Source organism: Giraffa tippelskirchi, chromosome 5 (genome assembly GCF_054371585.1).
Source record: "Giraffa tippelskirchi isolate mGirTip1 chromosome 5, T2T-mGirTip1v1.2.pri, whole genome shotgun sequence".
NCBI lineage: Eukaryota > Metazoa > Chordata > Mammalia > Artiodactyla > Giraffidae > Giraffa > Giraffa tippelskirchi.
In genome coordinates this window covers 123,209,531-123,232,655 of record NC_137279.1, presented here as the reverse complement: position 1 = coordinate 123,232,655, position 23,125 = coordinate 123,209,531, and the positions used below count along the sequence as shown (strand labels likewise).

At 36.2% G+C, this 23,125-nt stretch overlaps 1 long non-coding RNA gene across 1 annotated transcript in view; it reads left to right on the top strand.

Annotated features, from left to right (window-relative positions):
* Window positions 1-23,125, top strand: part of LOC145507308 (uncharacterized) — a 443,470-nt gene that overhangs the window by 165,967 nt on the left and 254,378 nt on the right. Inside the window, exon 2 of the long non-coding RNA XR_014054764.1 lies at window positions 5,088-5,165. This is a non-coding gene — a long non-coding RNA (uncharacterized LOC145507308). The remainder of the gene's footprint in view (window positions 1-5,087; window positions 5,166-23,125) is intronic.

The window sequence follows — 23,125 nt, the reverse complement described above, 5'->3', positions numbered from 1 at the left end:
TAGAAATGCAAAAAAAGAAAAAAAAAAAAATGTCCAGGGCTCAGGGACTAAAGAAAGCAAATTTGTTGACATAAAATAGAAGGAGGTTTTGTTTGTTTGTGGATTGTTCCCATATTCGTTTTGTTTTTTGTTGATGAGCAGTGGAGCTAATAAAATAAAAAGGAGCTAAGTGAATGGCTGGTTGGAAGAGGCAGAAGTCTAATCTGGTGGAAGTATCTAACCAAACGGTTTAAGAACAGAACATGGGGTATAAAATGACAAATTGAGCATGTGGGTCTACCATCCCTCTCCCTCAAGTTCTAGTAGAATGAAAGAAAATATATATACACATATGATTAATACTGTAATAGTGCTGTCAAGTGGCTTCTCGGTGGCTCAGTGGTAAAGAATGTGCCTGCAGTGCAGGAGCCAAAGGTGACATGGATTCAATCCCTGGGTCAGGAAGATCCCCTGGAGGCCGACATGGCAACCCACTCCAGTATTCTTGCCTGGAAAATTCCATGGACAGAAAAGCTTGGAGGGCTACAGTCCATAGTGTCGCAAAGAGTTGGACACAACTGAGGTGACTTAGCACACACGCATGCTGGCAAGTGAGAAAGAAAGCAGGCCGTGCTTGAGGGCTTTAAGGAAGTCTTGGAGACTGAAAGGAGAGTCGTGAAGAAAAGGGAGAAGAGTGATCCATTGGCTCAAAACAGCAGAGTAAGATCAGTCTTGGAGTTCCAGAGAAGTTCCAATCTTCTTTGGTTCAGAGTCAAACTAGAAAGAGCCTGAGTAGGCTGGAGGGCAGTCAGAGATGTTAGCCAGGCATTCCCAGTGTGGAGCAGAACCGAAGAACCGACAATGGGAGAGAGAAGACAAAGATAAAAAATGGGATAACTGACATCAGAGGAAACAGATAAGTGAAGACACAGAAGAGAATTCTGTGGAGACCAGGGGAAAAGTATTGGAGGATATAAGGGAGGAGATTGGTCAATGTGATTGGGACATTTGTGTTTGCTGCTTGGTGCTTGTGGAAGTTAGGTTCCTGTGCTGTCTTAGAGACTGGGAGATCTGGGCACTGTTTCCTTTGATGATTACATTTCAGAGGCCTTTGAGAAAGACATTTTGGGAGTGTGAAACTGGTAAGAGGCTAGGAGAAGATTTACATCTCATTGTGACAGAAAGAATTTACAATTGCAAGTTTTCTAAAGTAAAGTGAAAGTCAATCAGTCATGTCTGACTCTTTGTGACCCCGTGGCAGTCCATGGTATTTTCCAGGCCAGAATACTGGAATGGGTAGCCTTTCCTTTCTCCAGGGAATCTTCTCAACCCAGGGATCAAACTCCCGCATTGCAGGAGAATTCTTTACCAGCTGAGCCACAAGGGAAGCTTGTGGAAGGGAGCATGTCTAAAGTAAATGAAGGGAGCATCCCTGTGAGCACTCCAGAATACTGGAGTGGGTAGCCTTTCCCTTCTCCAGAGGATCTTCCCAACCCAGGGAAGGGAGCATTTCTAAAGTAAATGCTCTAAGAAAAGGGAGGTCAGGAAGAAACCTGGCTAAGGCCATCTTGGTCATCACTGTGCATTTAAAATGGGCTCTGGGTAAAGGTTCTTGATGGAATGTAAATTGCCTTTCTTTAAATTGCAATAAAATATCTGTATTAATTTCCTGTTGCTGCTGTAACAAATTTCCACAAGCTTGTCATAACAGTTCTGAAAATCAGATGTCTCACTGGTGAGAAAATCAAGACGTTAGCAGGACTGATTCTTTTTGCAGGCTGTAGTGGACAATCACTGCTTTGTCTTTTCCAGATTCTAGAGGCTGTGTACATTCCTTGGCTTGTTGCCCTTTTCATTTCCAAAGGCAGCAGCATACCATCTTCTCTCTTCTCTGACCTCTGCTTGCATTGTTAATTTGCTTCTCTGACCTTGATTTTCCTTCCTCTCTCTCTTCAGACATCTGTTTGTTGTGTCCACCCCCCACCCCCCACCCGCCCCTGGTAATCCAGGATAATCCCCCCACCTCAAGATCCTCAACTTAATTATACTTGCAATGTCCTTTTTGCCATGAAAGGTGCCATATTCACAAGTTTTGAGATAAGGATGTGCACTCTTTAGGGGGCCACTTTTCTGCCTCCCCCTACTTTTGTAGCATGCCACTCATTTCCTGCTGTCAATTCACCATCACTGATTTCATATTTTACATCTCTCACCCCCATCCCCCCCAAAGGTCTAGGAAAGAGGCCTGGGAAATAACAGTTATACACGCATATGCATGTGAGCATACATCACAGGGCACTAACAGCAGCTTTCACCAAAACTGACAGTTCTCTCTTACTGTACTCCTGAGTCCATGTCTGCAGGCCCCAGGGGCATGATTTCCCCCAGGCTGGGGACTTGCTGGCCTCTCTTCTCCTCCCTAGATGGGCCCAGGGTATCTAATCCCGGTGCCTATCCAGATGTGTTTCTCATGAGGATGCTGGTTTCACCTGCAAATTTCCATGCAATGCCGAGGCCTCTGGTTTCGGGATTTTAATTTCACTGGATAATGATCTTAGTGATTTTAAACATTTCCTGTTCCTTATTAAACTGCCTGCCCGATTCAGCTCCAAATAACAGCTTTAAGTATACAAGTGAAAATTTAGCTCCTAGTATTTAACAACTACTATAATTTTAAAATCTACTTTCAATTAAGTAAACTTGTAATTCTGAAAAGTGGTTGTGTTCCAAAGAAGTGCCGAAATGCCAACTGAATACAAGTCCACTTTATATCTGGCAGAAACTGTAGAGCTGTCATGTGGCTTAGCAATGAAAATCTCATTCAGTAGTGCTACTGACATGACTGGTATAGTGCAGCTTTTAATATTTGTCTTTATACATCTCCCTATGATGTCAGAACAATCTCCAGTAATCAAAAGAAATGAAGAGAGCTAGAATAAAGTATTTGTTAAATCTAAATATATACAGTTGATGTTTTTAAGAAAATGTGCATAAGAGATGTATTGATTTAGGAAATGAAGATCATTTATGAATCTGGAAGCGGGGTAGCTTTTGAGACTATGACAATAATTTCTTTTCTGTTGCCAAAACTCTATCCAAAGAGAAGGATAGTCTCCAAGGCAGCACCCCTTTTAGGGATTTTTTCTAATAGGAATCAGTCATTAAAAATCAAGTCCAAGTTTCATAGCAAAAAAAAAAAAATTCATATTTAAAAACTATGTTTTCTTAGGTGAAACATGTGTAGAGAGTTGACCTTAGAAGTGAGGTGAAGAACTTACTCAGAGTGCTTGGAGATGTTATCTGCATTATAATAAACTTGAAATTCATTCATTTAACCCTTATCGGACATCAACTAGCTCCAAATGATTGCAGTCATTAGAAAAGAGAAAATTGCTTTAAAAAGAATACAAATCTATCATAGTTTCATATATTAAAGGTGAACGACATCTTTTAAAATGAAATAAAGAACAAGTTTGTGGTAAACATATAGCTTTTGTTCCCCTGGCAATATTTATCTCATAATTGGGTTTTTTTTTTTTCTTTTTTAAAAAAATAGGCATCATTGAAATTATCTTAGCAAAACTTCATATTTTTGCTTATTTATTTGTAAGATTGTATTTCAACAGATGTAAGTCAAAAATGCGCAAGCTTGATTTTTTTCTCTTTGTTATTTTCTCTTAGTTTTTTTTCAGATCGTCGCTCAGCCTTGGAGAATTGTTTTGATAAGAGAGAGGTCTTTGAGAGGGTTTGCAGTGCTTCATGGCTTGTGCAAGCAGGCAGGCAGTTTTCTTTTTGTCTTTTTATCTGGTCAAGGACATTTACATATTATGTCAATAAGCACACAGAAATTTATAGACTGGGGTTGAGCAAAAATGGCTTTTTCTCAATAGACACAGAACTAAAAATATGAAATCGAACACATTCATATTTGAGGAGGCTTAGCCTGCGTTGTGCACATTCTTCTTTTTAATACATATTTTTTTTAAATGCCAGGGGAAATTTAAACAATGTTTATCAATGCATTGATGGCATGTGTTGATTTCATTTCAACCCTTCAAGTTCTACAATGGACAGAGCTGCGGTTTACATCTAGCCCATGGGGCCAGGTTTGCCACTAACCTGATTGTTGACTCCCTGGGGATTATACTTTTCATCAGTGATATGGTTCTGTTGTCCCCATTAAAAGATACATACTTAATTCAAAATTTTAAAGAGTGTCTGAAAACATATGTTTAAACATATTTATCACATGTTACAAAGAACTTTTTGAGGTAGTCAAAAAAGATTTCAAGAGAAAGAAAAAAAAATCCTTTAAAAAAAAAACTGTATTAATGCTCAATGACATTGCTTTGATATAGTGTGGTAAAGTCTGTTAGCTGACTATCTTTAATCTATCAATTTGAATTTATTTGTCCAATAATTAACTCAATACTAAGCAAAAGCAATTCCAAATTCCAACATAAAGTTGAATACCAAGCCTGGTGTGGGTGCATTCAGGCTAACTCCTCATGCTAACAGGTTTCTGAATGAAGCTTTTCCTTTTATGCAGAGAATGGACTGATTAGTTTCTCAAACAATAAACATTTTTTTGGTTTCTGAAACCGATTACTCTGTTACCTCTATTATGCACAGATCAGCAGGCTGTGTTTGGTAACAAAGGTAGGAGCTAAACTCGTCATAGTTGTTGCCAACAATTTATGAAGGAATAATCCAGTTCATAGGAAATGAGGTACTTCAAGTATTCGACGAATAGAAGATTTTTTCTCTGTCAGTATGGATTCAGCTTCAAACATGTCTCATACTGATCTCTAGACTATTGCTGTATGCCATGTTGATCCATGCAGGAATAATTGTAAAGTGTTTCCAGGATTTTTTTACTATCAGAAAAATCACCCTGGAATCACTTTGCTTGTGGCTTATAGTGAAAAACATCGGTCTGAGCATTTTGAGCTTACAGCCATGGATAAGGTGTTTAGTTTGTTTGGTGCTGGGTTCTGTGACATGAAAAGTAAATTGCTATTGGGAGAAGCAGTGGGATCTTATTATAGAAAAAAAAAAAAGATGTTTTCAGCAGCAAAGATTTTTAAGCTTTAAATGTTTCTTTTTAGACTCGCTGGCTTGACCCTCCTAATCAGCCCCCTCATTGCCATCCATGAAAGCGTGTGGTTTTTAAACTGATGAAACAGGTGATGCCTTTTCTCTGTTGATGTTATGAAAATATCCCAGTTCACTGGAAGAATTGCCAGTAGTTTAAAATTAATGTCATAATTTTTATTTAAATTGAATGGTAAATGCATATAAAACATTTCAAAATTGTACATACCCTTTGACCCAGAGAAGTCACTTTTAAGAACTTGGATTAATCATGAGCCTGAGTCAAGATTTTGCTGGCAGGTTAGGTGTTAGTTGCTTAGTCATGTCCAACTCTTTGCTACCCCATGGACTATAGCCCACCATCTCCTCTGTCCATGAATTTCTCCAGGCATGAATACTGTAGTGGGTTGCCATTCCATTCTCCATGCTGGAAGGTTAAAATAGGTAAAAGTAAGAACAATTTGAATATCCAATTGTGGTCTGAATAAACATATTGAGGTTTATATAACCTAGCAAAGATTTAAGTAAGGTAGGTTCATTCTTTGCAGCAATGATAAATTCATGTAGTCAGTAAAAATGTATCAAGCACCTCCTATATGTCAGTGATTTAGGTACTGAATATAAAGCAATAAGGAAGACAAACTTGTAATCTCACTGAATTTCCATTATGTTTTGAGGATTGACATCCTCTCATTATATTTGGAGGATTTATGTATAAAGGACAGAAATGGTATGGACCTATCAGAAGCAGAAGATATTAAGAAAAGGTGGCAAAAATACACAGAAGAACTATGCGAAAAAAGATCTTCACAATTCAGATAACCATGATAGTATGATCACTCACCTAGAGCCAGACATCCTGGGATGCGAAGTCAAGTGGGCCTTAGGAAGCATCACTATGAACAGTGCTAGTAAAGGTGATGGAATTCCAGTTGAGCTATTTCAAATCCTTAAAGACGATGCTGTGAAAGTGCCACACTCAATATGCCAGCAAATTTGGAAAACTCAGCGGTGGCCAAAGGACGGGAAAAGGTCCATTTTCATTCTAATCCCAAAGCAAGGCAATGCCAAAGAATGTTCAAACTACTGCACAATTGCACTCATCTCACATGCTAGCAAAGTAATGCTCAAAATTCTCCAAGCCAGGCTGCAACAGTGCATGAACTGAGAAATTCCAGATGTTCAAGCTAGTTTTAGAAAAGGCAGAGGAACCAGAGATCAAATTGCCAACCTCTGTTGATCATCGAAAAAGCTAGAGAGTTCCAGAAAAACATCTACTTCTGCTTTATTGACTACGGCAAAGCCTTTGACTGTGTGGATCACAACAAACTGTGGAAAATTCTGAAAGAGATGGGAATACCAGACCACCTGACTTGCCTCCTGAGAAATCTGTATGCAGGTCAAGAAGCAACAGTTAGAACTGGACATGGAACAATAGACTGGTTCCAAATTGGGAAAGGAGTATGGCAAGGCTATATATTGTCACCCTGCTTATTTAACTTATATGCAGAGTATATCCTGCGAATTGCCAGGCTGGATGAAGCACAAGCTGGAATCAAGATTGCCAGGAGAAATATCAATAACCTCAGATATGCAGATGACACCACCCTTATGGCAGAAAGTAAAGAGGAACTAAAAAGCCTCTTGGTGAAAGTGAGAGAGGAGAATGAAAAAGTTGGCTTAAAACTCAACATTCAAAAACTGAAAATCATGACATCCGGTCCCATTACTTCATGGCAAATATATGGGGAAACAATGGAAAGAGTGACAGACTTTATTTTCTTGGGCTCCAAAATCACTGCAGATGGTGACTTCAGCCATGAAATTAGAAGACGCTTGGTCCTTGCAAGAAAAGCTATGACCAACCTAGACAGCATATTAAAAGCAGATACGATACTTTGCCAACAAAGGTCCATCTAGTCAAGGCTATGGTTTTTCCAGTAGTCATGTATGGATGTGATAGTTGGACTATAAAGAGAGCTGAGCACCAAAGAATTGATGCTTTTGAACTGTGGTGTTAGAGAAGACTCTTGAGACTCCCTTGGACTACAAGAAGATCCAACCAGTCCATCCTAAAGGAAATCAGTCCTGAATATTCATTGGAAGGACTGATGCTGAAGCTGAAATCTGGCCACCTGATGCGAAGAACTGACTCATTGGAAAAGACCCTACTGCTGGGAAAGATTGAAGGCAGGAGGAGAAGGGGATGACACAGTATGATGTTGGATGGCATCACCTACTCGATGGACATGAGTTTGAGCAAGCTCCGGGAGTTGGTGATGGACAGGGAAGCCTGGCATGTTGCAGTCCATGGGGTTGCAGAGAGTTGGACATGATTGAGCAACTGAACTGAACTGATACGGATTGACCGTGAAAGGACAGGATGTTTAATGTATATTTTAATGGAAAAAGTAAGTGGTCTTAGCATGAGTTCCCTGGGAAACAAATCCATCAGCAGATGGCTTATGTGCTATTTAATTATTAGGATATATAATCCCAAGCAAAAGCAAGGGTCAGGGAGAGTGAAGCAGGGAAGAAAGGAGAGTCAACAGGAGATGGCATTATTCTCCAAACAAGAATCCTGGAGGGGGTAGCCATTTCCTTATCCAGGGGATCTTCCTGACCCAGGGATCGAACCTTTGTCTTTTGCATTCCATGCTGATTATTTACCAATAGAGCCACCAGGGATGCCCCATCCATTACTGATCTGGTCACTACTAAATGAAATCAAGGACTAGATCAGTGAGACTGAGTTTTCTCTGTGTTATATTATCTGGACTCTGGAGGTGAGTGTTGAGAGTAGAAATAAAATGTATCTACTGCTTTCTGTCTCCCACTGGCCAGTTCTTTCCTATAGGAAGTTAACTTTTGCACTTACTCTTTAGTGGTTTCATCTGCGAGCATCCCTGGGGCATGTCAGGTGTGCCTGTGTGAAGAAGGTCTGAGTGCACCCAGAAGATGCCTGAGCATCTGGTGCACATTGGACATTGACTGAGTAGTTCAAATTGTTCTAAAATTAGTATGTCTGGAAGAGAATATATTTTCAGAATTAATTAATTTGCAGTTAGTTAATTAACTAATTCTCTTATGTTTGTTTTCTCTAAGATGCTAACATATAGTTTAGAAATATTTTATAATTTCAAAATTTTATATATGGGTACATGCTGTGCTTATTGGACTTCCTGTTAGATGATAAGTTTTGTGAGGGCAGGATTATGTATGCTTATTCATTACTGTATTGCCAGCCTGGCACATGCCTCTTCTGAAAGAATAACTTACTACCTTTCTAGCAGGAATTTCAGGAAAAAGTATATTCTAAGCTATAAATATGGAAATTAGCTAGCAGTTAAATTCACTTTAGAAATGAACCTAATCTTTAGAATTCTAAGCAGAAATATTTTGAGATAAATTAGGGAAAGGGAAGGGGAAACCTTGTCAAAATTGTCAGAATGACTGCAGGATGGAAGCCCCTCCTCCCTGGCTCCAAATCAGTTTCACAGATACACTGAGCTGGCAACAGTGGCCAGTTTATAGTGAACTGGACAATGCTCTTTCTTCATAGCTTCCTTCACTTGGGCATATTTCACTCAAATATGAAGAATGAAAATAAACACATTTTAAAGAAACACAGAATGCGAGCCTGATCTTCCATATTCAGACTCTGTACCTCAAGGCTTTCAAGTAGAATTGTTCTTCCTTTGAATGTTTTTCTCATCACCTCTTCTTTTGCCAGCTAGCCGACTCAGTTTTCAGGTTTTGGAACAAATGCTATTTCCTCTGAGAAGCCCTCCTGTCTCCAAGATGATTTCAGATCTGCCTTTTTCTATGATGTCTTAGCACCATGATTTCTCCAGGATACCTTTCAACTGTCCTGTAAATAAATAACAAGTAGGAAATTAGCTGTTCAGACTCTGCCTTCCCTATAGAAATATATGGTCTACTAGTCAAGATGTTGTCTCCCTTGGTCATCTCCCTGTCTCTAATGCTTGGTACATCTTTGAAACAGGATGAAGTAAAATTTATAGATATTAAAAATTATGGTCACAGAAAAAATTCTATCTTAGCTACTTTTCGAAAGAGTCTTTATTTAAAATTATAAACTGAATCAGGTAACTCAAAATTTAAGTATTCGTAAATGGGAAGAAAACAAGTTAAATCTCTGGCAGCTAGAGATACTTCTAGTTACACTAAAAATATCACCCAGTATCTTATTAATACCCTGTCATGCAGATATGATCGAGTTAACTTACCTCACAAGAATAATGAAAATCTGTCATATATCAGCTTCTGCTTCAAGTTATGCTCTGATGCCAACTGTGTGTCTCTTTTTAAAGACTGTAATTCTTTAGTTTTTATATTGGTTCAGCACAAAGTTATAGCAAACTACAGAATTCTGCTACAATTACCAAACACTGCATAATTTCTGTCTAATTATACAGAACTAATGCGCAGCCTCTCTGTATTAATAATAAAGCAATTAACCTGAAATACCAAATTGGTGTGAGTTCCTTGACTATTTTCTCATTACCACAGTCTGTTTCTGGTTTTGAACAATTGTACATTGTACTTTATAAATGTTAGTTCCAGATAAAATTTATTTTTGCATCTATCACAATAGCCTTAACACTTATTACCTCCAATTTTCTCACCTTTCCCCTTCCCCAAATTTGTGGGTGTGAAAGGTAATAAGGAGTTCATTATAAATCAGATGAATTATGGACAATTAGGAATGTTAAGAGACATAATATTATATCATCATAGCCCTTTGCATTTACTCTTCTTTTTTTAATACCAGTAGATCTTATGGGAGGCACTTCCATTGTGTCTGACACTTCTGATGTTATGGTGTCAATGAAAGTATGTGTGAAAACCATTACCTTGTCAATTCCATGATGTCAATGGCAACTTGATGTCAATGAAAATGTATAAGGTTCTTCCATTATCATTGTAACAGCTTCTCTAGTCTTCAATATATGAAAAGACACTAGTCTGTAAGAAAGACTAACTACCTGAAATTGCTGCCTGCATCTCTTGAAATTAAAGCTGAGATACTGCATTATGATTTCTCTTTACAGCTAGCATTAACAAAAATATATAGAATCACAAATAAATAAGTGGTTATTTTTATGACTAAGAGTGTAAAATTACTTAACTGCTTTGGATTTTTAGAATTCAAATGGCTGGTACACACAACAGGGAAAATTCTTGCCTGAAAGTGAAAATAGTGAAGAGAACTTCAGCTGTAGACAATGTTGCATTGAAAATACCCTATGAAACACTCACAAAAACAGGAAGGTGACTGGAAGCAATTACTTTACCTAAAATTATGCCCATAAAAAACAGCAGTGTCCTTGTTTTGATATTGAACTGTTTCATATAACGATTTTCTCAGATGAGAGTAATCATGGTATATCATTCATCTTAGATAAATTAACACTTAGGTCCTTATGTAATAAAATAAGTTTGGATTGCCTTGTATTTTTCACACCATTCATGTTTTTTTCCCATATGTACAGTGTGGTTCAACAAGTTTCCCTCAGTTTTTTAATGACTCTTTAGTCATAAATTTTGCCCCAGTTTACTTTAGCCGATATCGAGTACTTGTAAAATCGTAGTACTTGAATGGGTTCTTTTGCCATGAAGAACACACACACACACAACTCAGATAGCGACATCATTTGCTTTATGTTCTAATCATTTGAGATGATAGGATTTGTGAATTTACACAATATTAGGAATATGATTATTTTCAACAGTTTCCTATTTGGTCTGTGGCACATGGAATTTTTAGAGTGAGAAGGAATTAGTAAAATTTTGGAATATGTATTGTATGTGTATGTGTGTGTGTGTACCTCTACCTTCAAAATCCTGACATTATAAAGTGGAAAAAAAGTATATATAGGTAGATTACAATTTTAAGAGATGCGTTTTATTTATTTTTTAAGTGTTGTACCCTGAAGTCTCGGGTGACTTCACGGAAAAGAGAAATGTCACTTGAGCTGTCTTAAAATAAGTATAGGATTTCCTACGTAAAGAGTGTATGGATTGCCATTACTGGAAGAATAAATGAATTGGTACTTAAAAATAATAAAAGTTATCAATATATGGGTAAATGATGTGTATTTGTGTGTATGTATAGAATCGGGTAACCATATTATGATTTGATTCATAGCCATAAAACATACATCTCATTTTAAATTTAAGGTTAAAATGTGTTATGTCTATATAATCTGATCTAAATTTAGCATTTTCCTCTTATCCTTTGTTGACTGTTTTTTAAGGGCATTTCAGTGTTTGCACAAAGGACAGAAAGTCATCAAAGATTTCAGACTTTAAATGAATCTGTTTGTTATTTGTAGTAGTTTTGATGGAAATTTGCTACAATGATTTAACCAGTTGGACTAGATACTTTTTTTAAAAAAAAATACGTATGGATTTCAATAAGTTGTGTATACTCTATGATTTCCTATTTGCAGAATAATCAAGAGTTTGCTACATTTTGAAGCAGATTTGTGTGTGTGTGTGTGTAAGGATGTTGAAGATTATGGAAACTTTTCTAAAAACACTATTTTCTTTCTTATGCCATGAACCAAAATGAGATACCATTAAAAAGACAATCATCAAGCTTAATAGTCCCATTCAAAGATGGAATCCCTGGAGATTAATTCTGACGGATATATAATGTACTTATTATTTTTACCCATACGCAGGATTGTATAAGGGGCTAAGAGTGAAAGAAGAGAGAAAAAGAGAATGAGAATCTTTCTATTTTATTCTCTCTTTTGTCTTTATCATTATATATGTCTATCTATATGATATATATATAATATGGATATATACAGACAATTTAGATCTATCATCTGTCAATAAAATATAGATATAAATCTTATAAATATAGATATATAGAGATCTACAGACCTATCTGTATATTTAGAGATGGAGGAAGAAATTTTAAAAGCAATTAATAGAAAGGAAAGAGAAGAACAAGAAATTGTTGTAACTTGGGGGAAATAAAATTAAATATCAAGTTGAAAAGCTCTGCTCTCAACTATGGGATCTGGTATCTCTCCAGCTGGAGAAGACCCTTTCAGAAAACATGCTTTCCTCCTCACAGTGCTCTGCTTTCCCATTTGTGAAAATGAAAAGAGAAAGCACCACTAAGGGAGATGTTCTCCAAACGTATTTAACAGTTTTCCAATTCTGAATCAGGTACATCCTTACCCAGCTTGAATCACATGCCAGCCGCATTTCTTCATACCCCAAATCTAGGGTGTTGCAGGCAATTCAAATGGTATTTTCATTTGAAAGACAATAGTGATGCTGAAAAGAAATCAGAACTGCTCACCTCAAAACATGAATCAAACTGTAAAGAGGGGACAGCACTTAAAATTATCTCCAAAGCCTGACTTGGGAAAGGAGATTGTCCTTCTTTGCCCAGTGTAAGTGGTTTGAGTAAAGCTAGGTGCCTTTTCTTGTATTAACTTATCATAAGCTTTCCTAATCTTTCTGTTTTATTATTATCAAAAGGCAAATGTCCTGAAGGACAACACATTCCAAATGAAAAGCTGGCCTCCTCAGCTAAGGCAAGTGTTATTCTTGAGGTCAAGGACTGTCTGAATCAATAGCACACTGTCCTACATAGTCCAGTTTTACATGGTGACTCAGTTCACAAAGTCCAGGTTCATGTCAGCTGCAAGAGAACTCCAAAAGTACCTCGCTGTCATCCATTTCTTAAAACTGATTAGCAGCAAATTACTAGACACCTTTCTATCAATGCATCAATATATCTTGATGTGCTAAGTGATTATGGGGGGATGTTCTTCATATTTAGCTGTTTATCAAATATTTTTGATGCATATTTATTTTCAAGCACAATTTAGAAAATATTAACTAGAGTTGCTGCATCTACAGAAATTTTAAGCCACTTATTTTGTTACCACTTAAACAAATATATTTCAAAGGTGGTGAAAACTGATTAAAACATTCAATATCTGTCACACAGCCACTTTATAATGCAAAATAATTTATCTGAAGTGAAATTCAAAATTTAAAAATAGGGTCTCTTTGCCAAGAATATAATAGTTAATAATGCCTTGATTTTTCTTTTAAAAAAAGCATTTTCTTAAACTGCCATATTTAGCACACTAAATTCCAACTTGAGAATAATTTTGTATAGTATTGAGTAATTCCATTGAGCCAAGTATATCTAATCATGACTTTTCCAACATTTATCAAGAACTTATAGTATACCAGGGACTGTTTTATCCTATTTTGTTTACTACTATGAAGTAGAGGTTATTATCTCCATTCTGTGGATGAGAAGACTGATAATAAGACTGAGTTACTTTTCCTAAAATTTGCCTGGCTATTAAGGTCTATAATTGGAATTTACACTTAGTTTGTGTAATTACACAGCCAATGTGCATATAACCATGCAATTCTTTCTTAGAATTAGAAACATTGTAAAATCTAAAAAACACTGCTTGAAGTATTTTTGTATTCTATGTAAGCCTGGTTGACAATGGGTAGAATTCTGTTTTCTAATTTTTAGTGTAAGCAGAGTACTACAATGTGGAACTCTATGAGGAGTGGAAAGAGAGGTAAAGAAGCAGGTCAGTTAATGGCATCCATGAATTTTAGGAGTATAGATAATATTCTCAGTCCTTGTTACTTATGTATGGTCCAGGGCCCAGTGACTTGTCCCCGCTCCAGATCTACCCAATTAGGATCTAATCATAACCAGATCATCACAAGATCCATGGGCATGTTAACTTTTCAGAAGCACTGGTCAGGTGACTGATTTGATCTAATATAGGCTGAGGTAGTATTTTCACTCACTTTGGAGAGTTTGAGTTGACCTGCCATGCTGTCTGTAAACCTGAGGCTCTGTACTGGAATGAAGACAGAGATTGCTCAGGAGGGACTGCCGTGTGGTTTAGAAAGGCTAAGGCCCCAGCAATCTTGCCAGCCAGACTCAGGGGAAATCACATCAAAATAGTAGAGACTTGGCAAGCCGCCAACATTATCACACTAGCTTCTTTTTCTTTCTTTTTTCTCTTTTTGTCCATACCTGTGTCTAATGTGCATATATGCTTTCACTACAGTTCAAGTCTGGGCATGAAGGTAATACAGTTGGATGATGTCAAAAGAGCAAATGCAGAAACATAACTGGTGAGGCAAATTATTTTAAATAATGAATCTTGGTGAAGAAGTATTTCAGAGAGGAAGACAGAGAGAGAGAGAGAAACACACTTGTGATCTATGGGTGAAAATTTAAGGAAGTTACCCAAGACCTCTCAGAATTAATATCTGTTTGGAATCCAAATTAAAACCTAGTTTGCCGCTCAAGATGTAGGATTATTTTTTTATCTGAACATATAATTTTCAGACTATTAAGAGAAAGAAAATCTTGGCTACATGTAAATCTTTACTAGTAAAAGATTTTGATACATTAATTTTTATTGAATTAAAAGGGTGTGACATTAAATTATAACCTTAACTGTCATAATAATATGGCATAATAGCAAAATTATGATTAAATTATTATCAGTATGATATCTCTCACAGATGAATCTCCTAGCTAGATAAAAAAAACCTAACTTGTTCATTATTTTACCTTCCCAGCGAGTGTCCTACAGTCATGTCACAGATTCATATAATGTCCTTGAGAGCTGGATTTTCTGTTAGAAACTCAGTTACACTGAAGTATGTGAAAATTCACAGATGGCAAAGTGGAATTTCTACTGAATGTACATTTGATGTGATTATGTGTCTCATTTATTCTAGCCACAAATGAAATATTTTGCACTTATGAACTGTTCCATAGTTAAACTTGTTTTGGTAGTAGAATGTGAATAATGATGAACTGAGTTGAAAACTTTAAAGCTTAGGGACACCTTGCCCTTTTTACTCTGTGAACATAGATATTCCACTGCCCCTTGAAACACACTACTCTTGATGAGGTGCCATCTCTTTTCCTTTTTACTTTTAAGTTTAGAGAATACATGTTATGATCAAATATATGTCAAGGTTATCATTAATGATTTAAAGAAAGGAAAGAAAAGAAAGCTTACATTTACATAGCATATACACAGAGTAAAACTTACTTCTATATTACATTTCATATAATCTTTATAATAATTTTTGAAATATGTATTTTTACCATGACTTACATAAGAGGAAGTCAGACTTAGGTTTAAATGCTTTGCTCAAGGTCACATAGCTAATAAATAGTAGAACTAGCTAGGTAAGACTTCATCTAGGTTTTAAATGTTTAGTCTATTTTTAATTTGTTAACTCATTCATAAAATATGTATTAAACATCTATTATGTTCCAGGTACTGTCCTATGTACTGGTGTACAGTGATGAGCAAAGAGACAATGTTTGTCATTTCTTGAAGTTTACAGTCTAATAGTAGGGAAGGAAGGGATGTGGGGCAGGCAGTCAATTAAGAGGAAAAATTGAGTAAGGGCTATAAAGGAGAACTCAAGCCAGAGGACCTTAATGTACTGGGAGTCATCGATATCAAACTAAGTTATTGAACTGGGATTTGAAAGGAAAGAAAAAGAGATAACTTTTGAAACAAAAGGTGTGTGTGTAAAAGGGATGTGGGCTTCCCAAGTGGCGCAGTGGTAAAGAATCTGCCTGACAATTCAGAAGATGCAGGAGACAAGGGTTCAATCCTTGGGTCAGAAAGATCCCCTGGAGGAGGAAATGGCAGCCCACTCCAGTATTCTTGCCTGGAAAATCCCATGAACAGAGGAGCCTGGCATGCACAGAATCAGATATTACTGTTTGTACACACAAAAGGAATGTGGAGTAATGGGCTTTCCCAGGCAAGAACACTAGAGTGGATTTCCACTGCCTCCTCCAGAGGATCTTCCCAACCCAGGGATCGAATTTCCTGTGTCTCCTGCATTTCAGGCAGATTCCTTACTGCTGAGCCACTGGGGGATCCCTTTGAAACACTGGAGCAGCATATATCAAAATCCCAGTGTGGCAAGAAGTCTAATAATTTCAGAGAAGTAAAACAATGGTTTTACTTTATTTTACCTTTTTTTGTTGTTGTTGTTAAAAAAAAAAAAAAAAATGGTCAGTGTAGCTGAAGCATAGAAGGCACAAGGAGTGGATGATAAAGTAGAAGGGGCGACAAACCTGGCAGTGTATGGCCTTCAGAACTCTGTGAAAGACTTGCGTCCCAAGCAATGGAATGCAGTTGAAGAACTCTATTATGGATTTTCAGAGCTTAGTGAAAATGACAAGATTTGCATTATTTGTGCTCCCTGGAGCTGACATGGGACAAGTAGATTGAAAGGTAGGTAAGCGTTGATGGAAATCAAGAAAAATGAGATTGGAAAAAAAAGCTTACTGCTGTGTTTGTGAACATATTCGTATCCCACTAGTTCTTGATTTATCAGTTTCAGGCATTGTCTCCCTGCTGTGTTTTCTGAACATTTTAAAACTCCCCTTTTTATTTCCCACTATTTGCTCATTTTGATAATATTATAATGTTAGTTAAATCGGTAGTTGCATTATTACATTATTATGACTTTGTAAACATTATTTCTGATGCTCATGTAAAGAATTATGATTAAAATTTTTGTTTCATATAATTCCTTGTTTTCCTGGGATAAATAATTGTCTTCATTTTTCACTTGCTTAGATTTCTGTAGATCTAAGATCCTTTTAGTTTGCCAAATGTTTCAATGCATAGCTTTAATTTTTTCAAATTCACAAGTGCATCAAATGATCTATAAGTTCCACTTTTTCTCGTAGAAACCTTTTGACATACCTCTGTCTCTTCTTCCCACCTATACTAGTTGTTCTCCAGGCCAGCTGCTTGGCTGTTGAACTGGCATCCTTCTTTATTATCATCACAGAATTTCTCTGTTCTCCTCTGAAAAGTCCCATGCCATTCTGACTTCTCCATATCATATATACTCATTTTCTTCTTGTCTTTAGAATCTTTTAGTAATTCATCTTTTAGTAATTCATCTGATCTCTATGTTGAGAGTATTTTGAGACTCTAGGATTATGGAACTGTGAGTATTAAACATATTATGATATATTTTTTTAATAAATTTTGGAAGCATAAAATGTATAGGTTCAAATTTTCCTAGTATTGTTTTTTAATAACTCTTCCCTCTGATCCCTCCTATCTCTGCTTTTAGACTTCTATTAATTAGGTGTTGGCTCTCATGGGCTCAACACCGAGCTCCATTTCCCTCATCAAAGTCCCTCCTTTCTTTATCTTCTCACTTCTATTTTATATATGTCTTCATTTTTGTTCTTTCTGTGAGAGCATCTGAGTTTTTTCAATTTCATATTTTGTATTAACTTGATTACCATGTTTTTTATTTCAAGTATCTTTTTCTCCTATTTTCTTTGATTTATGTGTTCTGCTATTTTATTTGGACATAATATCTCTTTATCTCTTTGTCCCAGAGAAAATATTATAGCTTTAATTAAAGAAATATTTGTTTCCTTGTGTCTCTATTTTCACTTTTTATTATTTTAACTCTATATTTCATACAAGAAACTTTCCTTAAATATCTTCTGCTCTATGGACATACAATCATATTTCAATGATTCCATACTTGTAATGGTTAGCTTATGTGATTTAGATCAACCCTCATATTGAGAGCAACTGTAAAGAAAGACATTTCAAAGTAATAAAAATTTCAACTACAGGGAATTAGAGTAATTCTGAACTTATATTCACATAATTATATTACCTCAAAACACATAAAAGAAAAATTAAAATAAAATAATTACAAGGAAAATAGATTATCTCACAGTCATAGTGGTAAAATTTCTCCCCTTTCAGTAATTGACAGAAAAGATAGACAAAAAATGAGAAATATTTATTTTAGGAGATTAAAAATTTTTTTAAAGTACGGTTTACCTTTAAACAAGATAGGGGTTTAGGATGCCAACACCCGTGCAGTCAAATATCTGCATACTGCCCTCTTGCCTCAAAAACAAAAACAAATTAATTGATAGATGATCTACCCAAGGGCAGGAAATTGAAACAGTTCAGATAGAATCAGGACTCAGACCCTAATTCTTTTGATTCTACATGCTGTGATCTGTAATTGAACATGAACGTTCCCCCTTACTTATTTTATTTAAAGATCTGTAAAATGAAAATAAGGGCTTCCCAAGTGGCACAGTGGTAAAGAATCCAGCTACCAATGCAAAAGTTGCAAGAGACACGGGTTCAATCCCTAAGTTGAGAAGGTCCCTTGGAATAGGAAATGACAACCCTCTCCAGTATTCTTGCCTGGAAAATTCCATGGACAGAGGAGCCTGGTGGGCTACAGTCCTTGAAGCAGCAAGGAGTCAGACATGGCTGAATATAACTGAATTTGTGCACTTCAAATCTGTGTTTGTTCAAGGGTCAACTGTATATAGAATAGGATTTCAATAACATGATTGAAAATGGACTCCATTATTAAAATAACATGAATAAATTTATCTTACATATATATGTGTGTATATAATTGTAACCTATAGGCACAAAATGCATTCTTCTCAAATATGCATAGAATACTTACAGACTAACAATATGCTGAGCCATAATTGTAGTTTCAACAAAATTGAAATCATATGCAGAGATATAATATTATCATAATGAAATTAAGCTAGGAATAAATAATCAGAGCATAACTAGAGAAATTCCTATTATTAAGACATTAACAAAGTGAAAAAAAATTAGTTTGCCCTGAATGATAATGAAAATACTAAATATCAATACTTAAGGAATTCACTGAAAGTCATGGTTAAATCAATGTATACAGCCTTAAATTCATAAGATAGCAAACAAGAAAAAATAAAATAAGTGATATAAGTATCAAGTTCAAGAAATTGGCAAAGTAACTACAAATTGAAGAAAAGTTTAAGAAGAAAAAAATAAAGAATAGAGATTGCAATAATAGAAACAAATGTACAATAGAGTGTCAATAAACCTGAAAGTTAGGTAGCTTTTTTGGTTTTTGTTTTTTAAAAGATAACCAAAATTAATAAATCCTTCTAAGACTGATGAAGGAAAAATTGAGAGAGAACATAAAATGTCAATATCAGAAATGATAAAGGTACATCACTACATATCACACACACTAAAAAGATCATTAGAGGTTTTTGTGAATAACTTTATAACAATAAGTATAATTAAGTAATAGACAGCTGCTTTTGTTCAAAAGGTCAGAATTTATTCTCTTACCTTAAGTAAGAAGGAAACAAAAAAATTCATAAAACAAGACACTGAAAAACAGATCATGCCAGATCATGATGCCTGAGAGAAGGGAAACACACGAATCCCTGTACAAGTGCCAGATTATTTGCCATAAGCAGGTTTCAGGTTTCAGTACAAGGAGAGGGAGTTCAAGTGTCCTTCCACATTATATAGAGAAGAACAAACGTGAATAAAACCACACATTTGGACTTGGCTGGTGGTCCAGTAGTTAAGAATCCACCTGCCAATTCAGGGGGCATAAGTTCTATCCCTGATTTGGGAAGATCCTCCACTTCCTGCAGGCCAACTAAGCCCATATACCACAATTACTGAGCCCACACTTTATAGCCCATGCTCCGGAGCCTTTATACAGCAACTACTGAGCCTGTATGCTGTAATTACTGAAGCCCACATGCTAGAGTCTGTGCTCTGCAACAAGAGAAGCCACTGCAGTAAGAAGCCCAAGCACCACAATGAAGAGTAGTCCCTGCTCATTGCAACTAGAGAAAGTCTGTGCACAGCAACAAAGACCCAGCACAACCAAAAATAAATAAATAAATTTAACAACAAAAACACATGTTTTCAGAAATTATGCAAGTGAGATCATGGAGAGACATCTTTATGGTAAGGAAAGAAAATTGCCAACCAAAAATTATATATCCAGCAAAACATCTTTCAAATGAAGAAAAAATAATGATTATTCCAGAAAAATGAAATCTGAGACAATTTTTCAGTAGCAGATCTGCACTACAGTAAAAAATGTTGAGACAAAAACTATTCAAGGAGAATGAAGATGATACAAGACAGAAATTTGAATCCATACATAAAAGAATAGCACCATGAATTGTCAATTTAAGATACGTATTTTTCTCAATAAAAAGCCTTTTAAACAATAATTGACTATATAAACAAAAATAATAATGTATTTTCAGGTTTAGAGCATAAATAGAAGTAAACTACATGATAAGACAGACTGGTTCTAAATAGGAAAAGGAGTACGTCAAGGATGTATATTGTCACCCTGCTTATTTAACTTATATGCAGAGTACATCATGAGAAACACTGGGCTAGAAGAAACACAAGCTGGAATCAAGATTGCCGGGAGAAATATCAATAACCTCAGATATGTAGATGACACCACTCTTATGGCAGAAATCAAAGAAGATCTAAAGAGCCTCTTGATGAAAGTGAAAGAGGAGAGTGAAAAAGTTGGCTTAAAGCTCAACATTCAGAAAACTAAGATCATGGCATCTGGTCCCATCACTTCATGGGAAATAGATGGGAAACAGTGGAAACAGTGTCTGACTTTATTTTTGGGGGCTCCAAAATCACTGCAGATGGTGACTGTAGCCATGAAATTAAAAGACGCTTACTCCTTGGAAGGAAGGTTATGACCAACCTAGATAGCATATTAAAAAGCACAGACATTACTTTGCCAACAAAGGTCTGTCTAGTCAAGGCTATGGTTTTTCCAGTGGTCATGTATGGATGTGAGAGTTGGACGGTGAAGAAAGCTGAGCGCCAAAGAATTGATGCGTTTGAACTGTAGCGTTGGAGAAGACTCTTGAGAGTCCCTCGGACTGTAAGAAGATCCAACCAGTCCATCCTAAAGGAGATCAGTCCTGGGTGTTCATTGGAAGGACTGATGTTGAAGCTGAAACTCCAATACTTTGGCCACCTCATGCGAAGAGTTAACTCATTGGAAAAGATCCTGATGCGGGGAAGGATTGGGGGCAGGAGGAGAAGGGGACGACAGAAGATGAGATGGTTGGATGGCATCACCAACTCGATGGACATGGGTTTGGGTAAACTCCAGGAGTTGGTGATGGACAGGGAGGCCTGGCATGCTGTAATTCATGGGGTTGCAAAGAGTCGGACATGACTGAGTGACTGAACTGAACTGAACTGAACATGATAAGAGCATGCAAAAAAGAAGTAGAGAAATGGAAATATTCAGTAAGGTTTTCAGGCTGTATTTGAATTGCTATAGATAACATTTGAAGATATATCATGAGAAATTAAAACTGCACTATGTGAACCTTAGAGGGACCACAAAATACAAAAAAAAATACAATAATGAAGATAAACTGAAATTGTAAGAATAAATGTAGGAAAAGAAGGATAAAAGGAAAATTAACAAAAAGCACATGGGACAAATAGGAAACAAATACCAGCATAGTACATTTGAAAACAGGGCAGCATTTGTCAATTAGGATTTAAAAAGCTATACCTAACATTTCTGTGTACAAAATCTTCACAGTACATAGATAGGTTAAAAATTAAGAAATAGAAGAAGGAATACTCTCACATACTAATCGCAAAATTGGAATGCCTCTGTTAATGTTAACTTTCCTGGTGGCTCAGACAGTAAAGCGTCTGTCTACAATGCAGGAGACCTGGGTTCAATCCCTGGGTCAGGAAGATCCCCTGGAGAAGGAAATGGCAACCCACTCCAGTACTATTGCCTGGAAAATCCCATAGATGGAGGAGCCTAGTAGGCTACAGTCCATGGGGCCACAAGAGTCGGACACGACTGAGCGACTTCACTTTCACTTTCACTTCACTTTCTGTTAATGTAGACAAAGAATACTTCAGAATGAAGAATACTACCAGAAATTTGATGAAGGGGTTAATTCACCATAAGGACATAGCAGTTCTAAATGCATATTCGCATAGTAACAGAGTTTTGAAATATATGAAACAAAAACTGATCAAACTAAAAGAAATAATAAACACACACTTAAAGTTTCAAGAGATTTCAATAACTAGTAGGACAAGTGGATGGAAATTCAATAAAGAATACTTCAGCTTTGTTACCCACCTTGATGTCACTGAATTTATACAGCATTCCTTCCTTTCAACTACAGCATAATATATATTTCAAGTTCATAAAGAACATTCAATAAGACCAAACACCCATTAGACCCCCCAAAAAAGTCTTAGTGATTTGAAAGGGCTAAACTTATTCAAATTATGTTTTCAGACCATGACAGAGTTAGAGTGGAAATAACGGAAAAATATCTGCAAGGTCCCAATATTTATAAGCTGAACAATACATTCCCAAATAACCCAGAAGTCAAGGAAAAAAGTCACAAATGAAATTATAAAATATTTTTAACTCAGTGAAAACATAAACAAATCATGTCCAAATTTATGGAATATAGTTAAAGCTCTTCTATTAATAAAAGGAATGTTATAGAATTATATTTTTCTGTTAGAAAAGTAGAAAGAACTCAAAAAATTTAGCTTACAACTTAAGAAATTATAAAAAGAGCAACCGAAACTCAAATGGATGAAAGGGAAATCCTTAGAAAAACTGACAGAAGGAATAATAAATCTTAATAGTCCTATTATGTTTAGAAACATTGATTTGTAATTTCAGACCTTCTCACACATAAACTCTGGTAATGATGGCTTCACTAGTGAATTCTATCACATGTTTTCATAACCTTACCTGGAGAAGAGGAAAAGAATGAGCATTTCCTAACTCAATACACAAGGCAGGTTTTATCTTGATATGAAACCAGACAAGGACATTAAAGAAAGGAGAAATACTGGCTAATCTAATGGATAAATATAGATGCAAAATAGCAAACACAATTACCAAACTATACACAGCACTGAGTATATTAGGTAATGCACAAGCAATTTGAATTTTTCTGGGAATGAAAGCTCAGTAGTGTCTGGATCTTTGCGACCCCATGGAATGCAGCACACCATGCTTCCCTCTCCATCACCAACTCCCGGGGTTTACTCAAACTCATGTCCACCGAGTCAGTGGTGCCATCCAACCATGTCATCCTCTGTCATCTCCTTCT